General features: G+C 48.0%; 4 non-coding genes across 4 annotated transcripts; all 4 read left to right on the top strand.

The window, feature by feature from the left end:
* The first annotated feature begins 6,933 nt into the window (after window positions 1-6,933).
* LOC118759340 (small nucleolar RNA SNORD115) lies at window positions 6,934-7,012 on the top strand. Its single transcript, XR_004996133.2, has one exon. It is a non-coding gene; the product is annotated as a small nucleolar RNA SNORD115 (small nucleolar RNA).
* Window positions 7,013-8,618: 1,606 nt separating this feature from the next.
* On the top strand, window positions 8,619-8,696 carry LOC131480621 (small nucleolar RNA SNORD115). Its single transcript, XR_009245675.1, has one exon. It is a non-coding gene; the product is annotated as a small nucleolar RNA SNORD115 (small nucleolar RNA).
* Window positions 8,697-12,723: 4,027 nt separating this feature from the next.
* LOC131480620 (small nucleolar RNA SNORD115) lies at window positions 12,724-12,801 on the top strand. The gene has a single exon (XR_009245674.1). It is a non-coding gene; the product is annotated as a small nucleolar RNA SNORD115 (small nucleolar RNA).
* Window positions 12,802-14,496: 1,695 nt separating this feature from the next.
* LOC131480619 (small nucleolar RNA SNORD115) lies at window positions 14,497-14,574 on the top strand. The gene has a single exon (XR_009245673.1). It is a non-coding gene; the product is annotated as a small nucleolar RNA SNORD115 (small nucleolar RNA).
* The last annotated feature ends 669 nt before the right edge of the window (window positions 14,575-15,243 follow it).

Here is a 15,243-nt window from a genome sequence, read left to right as displayed (position 1 = left end):
GTTTTCATTGGTTTCCATAAATTTTTTTATCTCATCCTTTATTTCTTCTCTGACCCATTGTTCATTTAGTAGCCAATTGTTCAACCTCCAGGTGTTTATGTATTTTCTGGGGCGTTTTGATTTATTGATTTCCAGTTTCACTCCTTTGTGGTCTGAAAAGGTGCATGGTATTATTCTGATTTTTTGAAGTTAGTGAGGCTTGCTTTATGCCCTATCGCATGGTCAATACTGGAGAAGGTGCCATGGGCTGCTGAAAAAAAGTGTATTTTGTGTCCGTGGGGTGGAGGGTTCTGTAAATATCTACCAAGTCCATTAGTTCTATGGTCTGTGTGAGTTCTATTGTTTCTCTGTTAAGTTTCTGTTTCTTTGATCTGTCTGTTGGTGCTAACAGAGTGTTGATGTCTCCCACGATTATTGTATGTGCATCTGTGTCCACTCTTAAGTCCATCAGCAATTGCTTCACGTAGCTGGGTGCACTTGTGTTCGGTGCATAGATGTTTATAAAGGTAATCTTTTCTTGCTGGAAAGTTCCGTTCAGCAATATGAAGTGCCCATCTCTGTCTCTTTTGATGTTTGTCACGTTGAAGTCTAAGTCATCTGAGATTAGAACAGCTACTCCAGCCTTTTTTTCTCGTCTATTGGTGTGAAATATCTTTTTCCATCCATTCACTTTCAGTTTCTTAGCATCTTTTTTGGTTAGATTTGTCTCTTGTAGACAACATATGGTTGGGTTCTGTTTGTTGATCCATTCTGTTAATCTGTGTCTTTTGATTGGTGAATTTAGGCCATTTGTGTTTAGAGATAATATGGAGAGGTTGTGATTTTGAGCAGCCATGAGCATGTGTAAGCATGCAAGTGTGTATTTGCGTATATTAGTATCTCTGATCGACTGACTTTGCTCGTATGGATTTTAGTGGGGAGGTTTTGGTTTTCCTTTTTTCTTTCTGGGTTTAGCATCTTCCTAAGGAGATTTTCTAGAGCTGGTTTCCTGCTGGCGTATTCTTCGAGTTTCACTTTATTGTGGAAGAATTTAATTTCATTCTCTAATACAAATGAAATCTTCGCTGGGTACATTATTCCTGGTTGGCAGTTGTTTTCTTTCACAATTTGAAAGATTTTATCCCATTCTCTCCTTGCTTGGAGTGTTTCTTCTGAGAGATCAGCCATGATTCTGATTTGCCTTCCCCTGAAAGTAATCTTGTCCTTTCTTCTTACTTGTCTCAGAATAGTTTCTTTGTATTTGCTGTAGGGGAGCTTGAGGACCAAATGTCTGGATGAGGATCTCTTTGGGTCGAATCTGTTGGGGGTTCTCTGTCCTTCCTGGATTTGTGATGGATTTATATCTCCAGTGTTCTGGAAGTTCTCCTGTATTATTTCATCGAGCACCCGTTGCAAGCCTATCTCTTTTTTCACTCCTTCAGGAAGGCATATTACACTAATATTTGACTTTTTGAGGTTATCTTTCATTTCCTGTATGGACCTGTTGGCTTTGTTCAGGTTTGTCTCCAATTGTTTGATGAGCTGCTGACTTTCATTCTGATGGTCTTCCATTTCTGATATTCTATCCTGTGCTGTGTTCATTCTGTTGGTTAGGCTCTCAACTTTGTGCTCTAAGTTGAGGATTCCATGTTTCACTTGATTTATTGGCGCAACTCTGTTGAGTTGCGCCAATGCCTCTGGGCCTCTAGATGAGCACAACAAGGAATTCCGCTGGAGTCCCCAGTGGCTCGCTGCTTGGCTACTCGGGGTCCGAAGCCCTGACCTGCGTCAGGGAGCTCTGCGACCCAGGCCCAGTGTGTGGCTCCTCTCACTGTTACACTTTCTCAAAGGTGTTCCCCTGTTGGGAGGCACACTGCTGTGTCCCCCTTTGTCTGCGCCTCTGCCCAGATTGGCAGGCTCTGGGTCTCCAGCTGAGCACAGCAAGGAATTCTGCCAGAGTCTCCAGCTGCTTTCTGCTCGGAGTCCACAGCCCCGAGCTGGGTCAGGGAGTTCTGCAGCCCAACCCCAGAGCGTGGCTCCAGTCCCCCACTGCACTTTCTCAAAGGTGCTGTCCTGTTGGGAGGCACGCTGCTGGGAACCCCTCTGCTTGTCCTCTACCTCTGCATGGGTTGATTGCCCCTATGTTCAATCCTGTAGCCACCTCTAGGGTCTCCAGCACTCCAGTGGTCTGTGGCCCCCGCTGGTGTGGGTATTTGTAAAAGGTTTTTCTAGCTGCCTTTGTCTTCTCTGGATTGGCAGAGACTCCCACCGGCCTTCCTCCTGCCTGGGATTGCAACTCACCAAGTTTTGCACAGCATGCTGCCTTTCCTTTCTTTCTTTTTCTGGCTGTCCCTCCAAGCTGTGTGGTTCTTCTTACTTTGGTGATGTCCAGTGACCTTCACGCTCCTCTCCCTGCAATTCTGTATCTCCTGGTTTGTTTCTTTGCTGGGTCGGTCCCTCTCTCTCCATACTCCACTGTATACCAGCTCTCTGTGGTCGGCCATCTTCCCCTCTCACAACCACTATTTTTTTAGAGATTTATTTATTTTTATTACAAAGTCAGATATACAGAGAAGAGGAGAAATAGAAAGGAAGATCTTCCGTCTGATAAGTCACTCCCCAAGTGAGTGCAATGGCCGGTGCTACGCCGATCTGGAGCCAGGAGACAGGAACTTCCTCCAGGTCTCCCATACGGGTGCAGGGTCTCAAAGCATTGGACCATCCTTGACTGCTTTCCCAGGCCACAAGTAGGAAGCTGGATGGGAAGTGGGGCTGCCAGGATTAGAATCAATGCCCATATGGGATCCTGGCATGTTCAAGGCAAGGACTTTAGTTGCTAGGCCACACTGCCAGGCCCAATAGGCAACCACTATTAAATATCAATCTATATGTCAGAATACCAAAATAATCTGACTCCATCATTTTAAGTATAATGCAGTAGAAATATGCTATGAATGAATTCAATTGTTTTTAATATGGCCTTGATAAACCTTAGCTTTGCTAAATTGTGCAACATGTATTCCATTTGAGCTTTCATTTAAGAAATGACTGATGTATTTATTTGAAACATAGAGTGACAGAGAGAAGAAAAGTCAGAAAGATGACTTCTTTTTTTATTTTAATTACATTTCATTTTATGACACAATTTCATAGGCTTTGTCTGCTGGTTCACTGCACCCCCAAACAACTGCATTTGTCCCAGTTGGGCCAGGCTGGAGCCAGGAGCCTGGAACTCCTTTTGGTCTCCCAAATAGATGTCAAATGCCCAAGTTTTGGGGCTACTTTTCATTGCCTTCCCGGGCATGATTGCATGGAGCTACATCAGAAGCAGAGCAACTGGTATGCAAATATGGGATGCCAGTATTGCAGTTGGTGGTACAACCCACTGTACCACAGTGATGTATCCAATTTCTTTTTAATAAGTGGTTGACCTATTTGGTGGAGTTATCATGGAAAAATTGTCACTGTCTCCTAGACATTCATTAAAATACTATTCAGGTATTTCTGACTCATGATGACTGCCTCTACACTACAACCTTCTTTTGCCCTAGCAACACGGGTTGTTATATCACCACTGAGCTAATACTATGTTGTTCTAGGTTTATTGTATATATTGACCATTGATAAGGACTCACAATATAAAAACAACATGTATGTTTTACAGATTTGAAATTCTTGTATATGGGTTGTTCCAGATGCATGAAAATAAATACAATTCCAAGTGGTTTGACATCTCATTTTCAGATTTGAAGTTTATGATGGCTTCATGAGTAATATTTTATGCTAGTTTATATGCAATTGACCATGGCAATAGTTATTAGCCTCTAAATACAAAGAAACATAAGTTTTGTCCATGTATTTAGTGAGTTTACAACTCACATTTTAAAAGATGGATCATTTTTCACAAGAGTGCTCACAGAAAAGGACTCCAGAACACGCAATGAAAAAAAGGAATTTCCCATGAACTTTTAAAAATTTTCACATATTAATCCATTAAGGGAATAAATGTATGAGATATAATCCCATGAAAGGAGTACACTTTGGTTTGAGCACCTCTCCTAATATTACCCAATTAGATTAAAAAAGAAAATTAAGATCATGGCCCATTATCCTAATATCAAATTGTACTACACCGTTATCCTGCAGAGAAAATATCAGAACTATTCTACTTCAGTATAAAAAATTCATTAAGATTTGTCTGGTAGAATAGTCAAGGTATATGTGGAGATTTGTCAGAGTTTTGGTCAGTGAAGACTATGTTGTTTGGGATGGAACTGTTTGCTAAAAATAGTAAGTAATTGGGCTAATCTGAGCTCTAGGCTTATTGATACTGCTAGACCCAGAAGTCGCAATTGATGATAGAATAATTTTTCTTTGAATGTGAGAAAGTGAAATCCTTTACAGGAAATTAAGCATTCCCAATCCTGTTTATATATTTTGAATTTAACATTCTCCTTCCATAAGGTTTATTTCACTGACCTATAATATGGGACATTAAGGAATAATTTTGGAGAATTTCAAATCTCATTATATCTTTCCATAAAATAGGCAGCCAATAGAAAAACATTTGCTGAAAAAAGGTGAGTGACACCAATTGGCCACATGTAAAATCTGAAAGATACTAAGATTATCATATTACATAAGTATATGCTGAAGACAATTATGTTTTCACATTGAGACAATCAGATATTGGTAATTCTTCTGAAATGACCTGTGGTCTTACTTGATGTGATCTTATGGGAAAAAATTTTCAACTGAACTTGATATAAATAGATGCTTGCATGCACTGGTACTAGGGACAGATGGAACTTTGATAATAAAGAGATACTGCTAAAAACTGGAATTGGTATTTTATGCAAAAACAATATTAAATAATTAAAGAACCAACTATTTTTTTCTTGTTTTTTTTCTTTTACTTTGACAATCATTACATAGTTGATTAGGGCACAAAGGGTCAAGGGTTACCAGAAAGTGGGTAAGACCATTGTTTCCACATTTGTGTGTGTGTATCTGGGGTAAGGAGGGGGTTAAAGGGAATAGCCCCACCCAACCTCCCACCCCATCTCAGGGCCTCCAACATGGGGCATGCTCTGAAGGCACTGCTCAAGTGGTTTTGATAGTTCAACAGTTCTGAAATGCTGCCAATCTCGTCATTCCAAGCATGATAAAATCTCTCCAGAATCCATTGGCAGACATAGTCCACTTTAAAGTTTCCATTTGCCCAGATCTTCACTGCCAACACGTGGTTGGGCAGATGATCCATTTGTAAAGAACCAACTATTACTGGATGCTCAGGTTTTAAAATTACATAACTTCAATATTTTTCAAGATAATGAACTATATATGTGAATTTGGCAATTCCATTGCTTCTGAAATGAGCAGGTTCAAAACCAAGGCATAGGACTTCTGTTAAGCATTCTTCACTTCCAGAAGTTGTTCCACAATTTGATTGCATTCATAAGATAAAATAAGTATTCTTGAAATTCCCTTGAAAAATGCTTGAGACATTGCCTGACGTCTAGTAAAAAGTATACAGGGACCAAGACCAAGGAGACAGAAAACAATTCATACTCCCAACACAATGCAAGCAGCACAGCTAGCATTTCAAACAATCCAATAAACCGACAGTGGCCACTGAATGAGATAATCAACCTAGGCAGAGGGGGTGGGGGATAGAGAGAAGCACAGAAGGAACAAATTAACCCCTAGCCTCCTTCTGCTGTTTGTTCACATCAGTACTTCACCTTGTCTCACAGATACCAGCCAACACCCTTGGGTAATGCTGGTACAGGGGAAGGATTGTGATCAAGGCCACAGTGGTCTATCAGGTGGTGTTGCCAGACCTGTTGGCAAAGGGAATGTCCTGAGAATCCCATAGCAAGCCACTCTATCTGGACCCTGGATGTGGGATGTCATGCTATGGGATACTCATGGCAGGATGCCTGGGGTTGGGCCAATAATGAAACGTGGTAAAGGAGTCTGTCCAGGAATACACTTTCTCAGGGAGGTTCACCCAGGACCTGTATTGTGAGTTGCCCTGTATAAGCAGTGGTGGTGAAGAAGGTTCTGGGCTGCCTTGAGGGTGGTTAGAAGTGTAGAAACACTGAGGATCAGGCTTTTGTGCGAAGGAAGGACTTAGATGAGATGGAAGGCAATGTCCATGAACCATACTGAGGCAGGGAGGGAGGTCTGGGAGCAGCCAGATTTGCAGGTGCTGGGCAAGTAGGAGCTTCACATGGGTTTCCTGGACACTGCAAAATAGGTTGCATGGACACTCCAGCAAGTACTGGGTCAAGGTAATGCTGATCCCTGATTTTAGTGCTTCAGATTCATCCCTTGTTCACACTGGGATCCAGTGTGTAAATGCACCCTGGATGGGGGCACCCAACCTCAGAGGGCCAAGTCCTGTTAGTAGGCCAACATCTCCTTTGTACCTCTTTGGGTGTGATTTATGCCAACCATGCTCTGTGGCCAAGGGGCTGTTGGTACTTCTTTGTCTAGTATGGGTTCCCACCAGTACATTGGTATCAGAGGCAGGAAAGGCTAGTCTCTTTAAGCTTCGTGAAGGGCCTCAAATGTACCTCAATCTTCCCGAGAAAAACTGGTGGAGGGATTCTCAGGAAAGGTACATAGAGTTTGCCTATACAGCCATCAATGATGGCTGCATAGGAAGCTTGATCTAGGTCAACATGAAGAAATGTGCCTGAGATCAGTGGGCCCAAACTTGATCCTGCTGTCAATTAACATTGAATCATTCAATGTCCTGAAATTATATAAAATATAAAGCCATATGAGTTCATATCCCAGGTTTAAGGATGCAGGGATACAGTTCCAGAGGCATATGCTACTACTGGTGGTCCTGATGACAAAAGAAGCTAGGGATGTCCTGTGGTAAGCTAGTCATTCCAAAACTTGGATGAAAAAATTAAATCATTCAGAAGGATTCCTACTGCAGATGCCATGGTGAGACCTTATATAGTCTTGAGAATCATGATGACATAAAATCATAAACAATAATATTACACAGAGGCCCACCAGGTTCACAGTGCTGTAAGAAGAACTAGGGATCGCCATGTCTTCCGGATTAAAAAAAAAAAAAAACTCCACTGGCCCTGGAAATTTATGACATGCAACCCACCAAAAGGTCCACAATTTCACGCAAGTGCTCATAAAAGATGAATAAACCACAGAGAAGGATCAAACTTAGCTCAAACATCTCAATGTGATTTCAGTGAAATTAGAGGTCCCTTTGGTATAAGGAAACACAGGTCCAGGTGACTGTAAATGGATAACTGAAGCAACGTTCATGATCAGTGTGAGTCATCACAAACAGGATAAAAAATAAAAAAATCTGAGTCATTTGAAAACAGACTCAAGCAAAACACAAATGTGAGAATTAGGCATGTTTGCATATCTGAAGTCTCACATAAAATCATGGCCAGGTGCAAAAAGAGACAGTCATGAAAATGATACATGAAAAATATTTCAAAGGCTAACAAATTCCTCCTCTGTTTCACAGCAATGGTAAAAAATTCACAAGACAGATTTTAAAAATTAAGTAATATGTTACAAAAGGAATTATACAAAGCATGCTAAAAAACAAGGAAATAAATCTGTTGAGAGTCGGCTATGGAAATACGAAGCAGAAAGGAAGATAAAAAGGCCGAAAAGTACTGTGGCAATAAATTGAAAAACAGAGGAAAAGCAACAATAATGATTTAGTGCATAAAAAATTTGCAAATTACAAAAAAAAAAAAAAAAACGGGCAAGAGAGGAAATAATCAAAGGATGAAAAACAGGAAATGAAGGCACTAAGAAAAAGTTGGATGGAGAGAATAAATATGATGATGCATACTCTTAGTCAAAAAGAAATTAACCCGCAGCACAAGACTTAGCCTCTTGTCCAGCCCCGTGACTATTCCTCATCTCTCTAAGCTGTCCAGGTCTGTGGTGTGCAGAGGAACGTATGTGTGCAGGGCAGAACCTGAGCTCCTGGATGCGGTGTGTGCTCGCAGCCTGTTCTTGGGTAGCTCGGGACAGACACTGATGCCATGTTGTTAGGTGTGAGACGAGGGTTGTGAAGGGCCCTCCCTGAGTAAAGCCCCTGGAACCAATGCTGTCATGCCAACACTGTGGCCCTGCTTGCTTGTGCTGCCAGGAATGTGCCAGGATGTGGGCATCAGGGGCAGGAAAGAGAGGCACACAGAGTGTCTCAGCGGGGCCATGTGGGCCAATGGCACCTGTGGGTCTGGGGCACCTGTGGGCCCAGTTGTCCCAAGCCGAGTGGGCGGAGCTTGTCTGCCCCAGCACGCAGCCTGCCTGCCTGGACACCCTCAGCTGCAGCATGGGGACCACAACCCACCCAGAGCCAGTGCACTCAGAAGCGGCTCATGCTGCTCTTCTCACCCACCCGCCTCTGCCTGTCCCACAGATGATGTCTCCACCGGAAGCCCCCATCCCTTCCACTCTCCTGCACTCCAGGGCCACTTGCAAGAGCACAGAGCCCATGAAATGCTGCTGCTGCCCACCCTGTTGCCAAAAGACATCTCTGGGACTTGTCATGGTAAGCCAATCCACCTGTTCCCTGGAGGTGGGAGGGCGCATCTTGTGCCACCTGCTCTGCTGCTGTGCCTTGCACTGGGTCAATGATGAGATCCCATACTGAAGAAAGGTGATGACTTAAAAAAGTCATGCTCAATAGGATTACGCTGAGGCCCAGCACAGTCCCAGTGTGACCAGAGGACCCTGGGGGCCCCACATGTGTTCTCGGGAGAAAGCCATGCACACTGGGGACGTGGAGGCCCCCAAACAGGCCAAGACTCAGTTCCTGGTCTCGAGTAGTTGCTCGGGCAACATGAAGCCAGCCTTGTTCCTGCTGGGATTGCTGTGTGTTCCCCGAGGTGCAGGAACTAGGAGACACTGGAGGCTCCTGTTCCGGCCAGCTAGCCCAGTAAGGTTGACAAGGGTAAGGATCTCGGGATGAGGGACTAACACGTAGATCAGAGATGATGGAATTCTCTCTCGCCCAGGCCTCGTCCGAGGCCTGCTTTTATTGCCTCCTCTCTTGACCTTTCACCTATTTTTTGTTTATGCTTTCCCCCACACCCTCATCAGCATAATATTGGATACAGCTGAGTTGGATTAGACCAGGTACTTTCAGCCCGAAGCCCAATCCCTGTAGTGTTCAGCTTAATGAGTGCTAACCAGCTCCTTAGTATACAACAGATCCCCCTTTTCTCTTTTAAAGCAGACTTGAATGTGCCTGTCTTAGGTTGTAGACTCTCAGGTTATCAGCCTTACCCATCATCGGAAATCTCCATAGCATGACGGAGCCCCTGTCTTAGGTTGGTCAGTGCCCGGTCCATCTTACCCATCACTGGCTGCCATTCAATGTGTTGCCTGCTACAGATGCAGAAACCATACTTGGGGAGGCTGGTAACCCTGTACCATGGCTAGGAGTATTTTTAGCTCGGTAGCAACCAGCAGACAGCAGTTCCAGGGCTTGGGAAACATTTTGCACTTGCATAGGTGATACACACAAAACGGCATAAGATGGGGTACAAGATGCCTAGACCAAGTCTGACAGCAACTGCTGTTCCTCTGCCAACAAATCAACCCGCAGTTACAATGCAAGCATGCCCACCCGCTCATGTTCATCAGTAAAGTCCTGTTGCCCGTAACTCTGGCAGTCTGTTCCGCGACCTTGTTCACTGTCACCATGGTAGCTGGTGGTGGCAGCTGCTGATGTACTGGCTATGATGGTCACCATTATGCCAAAGTCTCTTTTATTCTTTATCAGGTCAACAAAGGCTTCTCCATCAGTCCCAACAGTCACAGGTAGGATTCAGGGCAGGTGCAGGATAACAGCAGAATCTCAATTGCCATTCCAGCATGCTATCAGGGTGCACTGGAACTTGGTGTCATTCACTTCAGAGGCGTTTTCTGTACGTAAAAGAGAAGTTGCTCCTGTAAATCTTTTACAATTGTGTCCAGATGTGATGGCGCCAATGGCTCAGGTGGCGCAGACGGCTCTGTGCCTGTCCAAGAGAGATTTTTGCTTGGCTCATGCTCTACAGATGGAGGATCCTCGACAAACTCACTTCCATTCTTTTCCTCTTCATCCTCCTCATAAGAGGACTGCGAATCTTCTTCACGCACTTTCTCCAGACATTGTCTGGTTTGGGGTTCCCTCTCCTATTTTACCCTGGTTTGCAGCTCTCTCCTCCTTCTAATGGACCATTTTTTATGGTGGGGTTGCCCCACTGCTTGAGGGGATGGCAAAGCACTTTTTGCCAAGCGCCTGAGAAAGAAGGTGACTACAATGATAGCAAACCATGGGAATACGTCGCAGACAGTTTCAAAGAAACTCTGTGAGGCCTTAATCTTAGTGTCGGTGCCTTGTGACTGGAGCAGATCTTTGATTCCTTTAATTACCTGCACTTTCGTGAGTTCTTGCCCCATGATAATTTTACTTATGCCCCTGCAAAAATTTCTAAGCCTGCCTCTAGATTTCTGGGGTCCCTCAGATTATCCCTTGTGCCTGAGAACGGGGAGAAGGTCTGGGGATGTAATTAATTATACCCCTCCAGAGTTTTTAAATTCTAAAATTGCCTCTGGATTTCCAGGGTCCCTCAGATTGTCCCTCGTACCACAGAACGCGGGGAAGGTGTGGGGATTAAATTAATTATGACACTCCAGAGTTAAATCCTAAACTTGCCTCTGGATTTCTGGGGTCCCTCAGATTGTCCCTCATGCCCCGGAAGAGGTAGAGGGTCTGGGGATGAGATTGATTATGCGCTTCCAGAGTTCCAGGGGTCACTGAGATTTTCCTTGTGCCCTAGCACAGGGAGAGGGTCTGCATGAAATCAGTTATGACCCTACAAAATTTCTAAATTTTAAACTTGCTATCATAGGTCCAGGAGTCCCTAAGATGTCCTTCTTGCATGCCCCACGTTAGGTGTTATTTGTTTCGGGCTGCTAGCATAGTAACGTGGACAGGGTGAATAATCTGGGGATGAGGCAACAACAAGGAAACCAGTGATGTGAGAAGTCACTCTCCACCTCTCTCCGAGGGCTGATTTTATTGCCTCCTCTCTTGACTTTTCACCTAGATTTTGTTTACCCTTACTTCCATACCCTCAGTAGCGGAAACTGGATACAGCTGAGTTCCATTAGACCAGGTGCTTTCAGCCACAAGACCATTCCCTGTAGTGCTCAGCATAACCAGTGCTAACCAACTCCACACCAAACAACAGGCTCCCTCTTGAGCTTCTCTCATGCCCTTGTGTCTTTCAGTGAGACGAGCTGCCCCAGGGGACCATGGCACCGCAGGTGGCAGGTGAGTGTGCCGTGGGTTCCACAAGTCTCTGAACAGAATGTGTGGCTCACACAAATCAAGGCAGGGCAGTGCAGCCTCAGAGCCATGGGAAGGCAGCCTGGTGCGGGGTGGCCATGCGGGAGATGGGAGCCTTTGTTCCCTGAGGCTCAGCAGCTTCGCCTCACACCCTGGTCAGCTGCAGGAGCCAGGCTCCTTGTGGAAAAGCTCGAGAAGTGGCTCTCGATGTGTGTGCATGCAGTGGCCAAGGGCTTGCCTTTCAGTGTTGGTGCAAAGGTGCAGCTGTGGCCAATGATGCGTCTGAGAAGAGGTGTGTGTCAGGTTGAGTTGGAGGTGTGTGTCATGGATCACACAGTGGCACAGAGGCAGGACTGGTGAGGCAGCTGGCTGTGCAGGTCCCAGCTCCACTTGCCTCAGAGGGATGCGCCAGCTTGTGGCCAGCCGAGGACACCACTCTGTTAGGTCACCTCGGGCAGGACAGCTGCAGGCAGTGCCATTTGGGTCCCGTGCCCACAGCTGGCACTGTCTGTCTGAATTGCATGCCATGCCACGCCGCATGGCTGGGCTTCAGGCTGTCCTGAGCGCAGCCCAGGTGCCAGGGCTCCCTGAAAACGGATGCCTACACCTACACGGGTGGCTTCCAAGCCACACCACAAGACTTAGCCTCTTGTCCAGCCCCGTGACTATTCCTCATCTCTCTAAGCTGTCCAGGTCTGTGGTGTGCAGAGGAACGTGTGTGTGCAGGGCAGAACCTGAGCTCCTGGATGCGGTGTGTGCTCGCAGCCTGTTCTTGGGTAGCTCGGGACAGACACTGATGCCATGTTGTTAGGTGTGAGACGAGGGTTGTGAAGGGCCCTCCCTGAGTAAAGCCCCTGGAACCAATGCTGTCATGCCAACACTGTGGCCCTGCTTGCTTGTGCTGCCAGGAATGTGCCAGGATGTGGGCATCAGGGGCAGGAAAGAGAGGCACACAGAGTGTCTTTCAGCAGGGCCATGTGGGCCAATGGCACCTGTGGGTCTGGGGCACCTGTGGGCCCAGTTGTCCCAAGCCGAGTGGGCGGAGCTTGTCTGCCCCAGCACGCAGCCTGCCTGCCTGGACACCCTCAGCTGCAGCATGGGGACCACAACCCACCCAGAGCCAGTGCACTCAGAAGCGGCTCATGCTGCTCTTCTCACCCACCCGCCTCTGCCTGTCCCACAGATGATGTCTCCACCGGAAGCCCCCATCCCTTCCACTCTCCTGCACTCCAGGGCCACTTGCAAGAGCACAGAGCCCATGAAATGCTGCTGCTGCCCACCCTGTTGCCAAAAGACATCTCTGGGACTTGTCATGGTAAGCCAATCCACCTGTTCCCTGGAGGTGGGAGGGCGCATCTTGTGCCACCTGCTCTGCTGCTGTGCCTTGCACTGGGTCAATGATGAGATCCCATACTGAAGAAAGGTGATGACTTAAAAAAGTCATGCTCAATAGGATTACGCTGAGGCCCAGCACAGTCCCAGTGTGACCAGAGGACCCTGGGGGCCCCACATGTGTTCTCGGGAGAAAGCCATGCACACTGGGGACGTGGAGGCCCCCAAACAGGCCAAGACTCAGTTCCTGGTCTCGAGTAGTTGCTCGGGCAACATGAAGCCAGCCTTGTTCCTGCTGGGCTTGCTGTGTGTTCCCCGAGGTACAGGAACTAGGAGACACTGGAGGCTCCCCCTTGAGCTTCTCTCATGCCCTTGTGTCTTTCAGTGAGACGAGCTGCCCCAGGGGACCATGGCACCGCAGGTGGCAGGTGAGTGTGTCGTGGGTTCCACAAGTCTGAACAGAATGTGTGGCTCACACAAATCAAGGCAGGGCAGTGCAGCCTCAGAGCCATGGGAAGGCAGCCTGGTGCGGGGTGGCCATGCGGGAGATGGGAGCCTTTGTTCCCTGAGGCTCAGCAGCTTCGCCTCACACCCTGGTCAGCTGCAGGAGCCAGGCTCCTTGTGGAAAAGCTCGAGAAGTGGCTCTCGATGTGTGTGCATGCAGTGGCCAAGGGCTTGCCTTTCAGTGTTGGTGCAAAGGTGCAGCTGTGGCCAATGATGCGTCTGAGAAGAGGTGTGTGTCAGGTTGAGTTGGAGGTGTGTGTCATGGATCACACAGTGGCACAGAGGCAGGACTGGTGAGGCAGCTGGCTGTGCAGGTCCCAGCTCCACTTGCCTCAGAGGGATGCGCCAGCTTGTGGCCAGCCGAGGACACCACTCTGTTAGGTCACCTCGGGCAGGACAGCTGCAGGCAGTGCCATTTGGGTCCCGTGCCCACAGCTGGCACTGTCTGTCTGAATTGCATGCCATGCCACGCCGCATGGCTGGGCTTCAGGCTGTCCTGAGCGCAGCCCAGGTGCCAGGGCTCCCTGAAAACGGATGCCTACACCTACACGGGTGGCTTCCAAGCCACACCACAAGACTTAGCCTCTTGTCCAGCCCCGTGACTATTCCTCATCTCTCTAAGCTGTCCAGGTCTGTGGTGTGCAGAGGAACGTGTGTGTGCAGGGCAGAACCTGAGCTCCTGGATGCGGTGTGTGCTCGCAGCCTGTTCTTGGGTAGCTCGGGACAGACACTGATGCCATGTTGTTAGGTGTGAGACGAGGGTTGTGAAGGGCCCTCCCTGAGTAAAGCCCCTGGAACCAATGCTGTCATGCCAACACTGTGGCCCTGCTTGCTTGTGCTGCCAGGAATGTGCCAGGATGTGGGCATCAGGGGCAGGAAAGAGAGGCACACAGAGTGTCTTTCAGCAGGGCCATGTGGGCCAATGGCACCTGTGGGTCTGGGGCACCTGTGGGCCCAGTTGTCCCAAGCCGAGTGGGCGGAGCTTGTCTGCCCCAGCACGCAGCCTGCCTGCCTGGACACCCTCAGCTGCAGCATGGGGACCACAACCCACCCAGAGCCAGTGCACTCAGAAGCGGCTCATGCTGCTCTTCTCACCCACCCGCCTCTGCCTGTCCCACAGATGATGTCTCCACCGGAAGCCCCCATCCCTTCCACTCTCCTGCACTCCAGGGCCACTTGCAAGAGCACAGAGCCCATGAAATGCTGCTGCTGCCCACCCTGTTGCCAAAAGACATCTCTGGGACTTGTCATGGTAAGCCAATCCACCTGTTCCCTGGAGGTGGGAGGGCGCATCTTGTGCCACCTGCTCTGCTGCTGTGCCTTGCACTGGGTCAATGATGAGATCCCATACTGAAGAAAGGTGATGACTTAAAAAAGTCATGCTCAATAGGATTACGCTGAGGCCCAGCACAGTCCCAGTGTGACCAGAGGACCCTGGGGGCCCCACATGTGTTCTCGGGAGAAAGCCATGCACACTGGGGACGTGGAGGCCCCCAAACAGGCCAAGACTCAGTTCCTGGTCTCGAGTAGTTGCTCGGGCAACATGAAGCCAGCCTTGTTCCTGCTGGGCTTGCTGTGTGTTCCCCGAGGTACAGGAACTAGGAGACACTGGAGGCTCCCCCTTGAGCTTCTCTCATGCCCTTGTGTCTTTCAGTGAGACGAGCTGCCCCAGGGGACCATGGCACCGCAGGTGGCAGGTGAGTGTGTCGTGGGTTCCACAAGTCTGAACAGAATGTGTGGCTCACACAAATCAAGGCAGGGCAGTGCAGCCTCAGAGCCATGGGAAGGCAGCCTGGTGCGGGGTGGCCATGCGGGAGATGGGAGCCTTTGTTCCCTGAGGCTCAGCAGCTTCGCCTCACACCCTGGTCAGCTGCAGGAGCCAGGCTCCTTGTGGAAAAGCTCGAGAAGTGGCTCTCGATGTGTGTGCATGCAGTGGCCAAGGGATTGCCTTTCAGTGTTGGTGCAAGGGTGCAGCTGTGGCCGATGATGCGTCTGAGAAGAGGTGTGCGTCAGGTTGTGTTGGAGGTGTGTGTCATGGATCACACAGTGGCACAGAGGCAGGACTGGTGAGGCAG

This window comes from Ochotona princeps, chromosome 6, assembly GCF_030435755.1.
Source record: "Ochotona princeps isolate mOchPri1 chromosome 6, mOchPri1.hap1, whole genome shotgun sequence".
Classification (NCBI taxonomy): Eukaryota; Metazoa; Chordata; class Mammalia; order Lagomorpha; family Ochotonidae; genus Ochotona; species Ochotona princeps.
Note: the sequence above shows the minus strand (reverse complement) of the source record. Positions and strands in the feature narration are given on the sequence as shown.